Source organism: Tupaia chinensis, unplaced genomic scaffold (assembly GCF_000334495.1).
Source record: "Tupaia chinensis unplaced genomic scaffold, TupChi_1.0 Scaffold000251_1, whole genome shotgun sequence".
Lineage (NCBI taxonomy): Eukaryota > Metazoa > Chordata > Mammalia > Scandentia > Tupaiidae > Tupaia > Tupaia belangeri.
Window position 1 is genome coordinate 533,482 of NW_006159731.1, and position 1,027 is coordinate 534,508.

Sequence of the window (1,027 nt, forward strand, 5' to 3'; positions counted from 1 at the left end):
CAGGAATCCATTATCATCGTTAATTCTCAAGGAGCAAGAAAAACAAGAAGTATGACCAGAACTCAGTAAGAACTATTATTAACAGAGAAGAGCTATGTCCATAGAGTCCAGACCCAGCTAGGACCTAGCAGAAGAAAATAAAAAGAAGGAAAGATTAAAAAAAAAAAATCCTGACATCACCTCCCTTCCACTCCCCAAGATTTTCTGCTGATGTTACCCATTGATCTAATAATAATAAAAAAATAAATAAAATAAAAAAAACACCTAGAGGTCAAGGGAGGACAGATGATATAGTCCTTAGAAGTCAGCCTACGATGGGACCAGTAAATGGCATAATGGTTACAAAGCTGGACTCCCACATGACCGAGCATGGTTTGAGTCCCAGACCCAGCAGCTTAAAACTCACGCTGGGCACATGAGCGTGCGTACCCAAAATCCCAAAAGGAAAATGGAGAAGAGGGGATTGTGGTGTGGCTGTCCCTCCAGGTAGTGATTTCTTGCTTTCTGTCTCTCTGTCAAGTGGATGTGCCTTATAATAAAAATCTCTCTTTAAAAAAAAAAAAACCTCTCCTTAAAAAAGGAAGAAATCAGTCTGCAGCTCTTTTTCAGTTATTGTCATGTAAAGTACCATGAACATCAAAGTCTCTCAGGATACCCTCTACAAGGCCGTGAGCGAAGTCCTGCATGGTAACTAGTGCAAGCACTAGAAGTTTTTGGAAATGGCAGAGGTGCAGATCAGCTTGAACAACTATGACCCTCAGAAGAACAAATCTTTTTAGGCACCATTAGGCTTAAGTCCGCTTTCTACCCCAAGTTCTCTGTGTGTATCCTGGGGGACCAGCAGCACTGCGATGAGGCCAAGGCTGTGGATGTTCCCCATATGGACATCAAGACACTGAAGAAATTCAACAAGAATAAGAACCTGGCCAAGAAGTATGATGCCTTTTTTGGCCTCAGAGTCTCTGACCAAGCAGATCCCACAAATCTTGCCCCAGGTCTAACTAAGGCTAGCAGGTTCCCTTTCCTG

At 42.6% G+C, this 1,027-nt stretch overlaps 1 pseudogene; it reads left to right on the forward strand.

Annotated features, from left to right (window-relative positions):
- Window positions 1-629: 629 nt before the first annotated feature.
- LOC102487245 (60S ribosomal protein L10a pseudogene) overlaps window positions 630-1,027 on the forward strand; it is a 662-nt pseudogene continuing 264 nt past the window's right edge.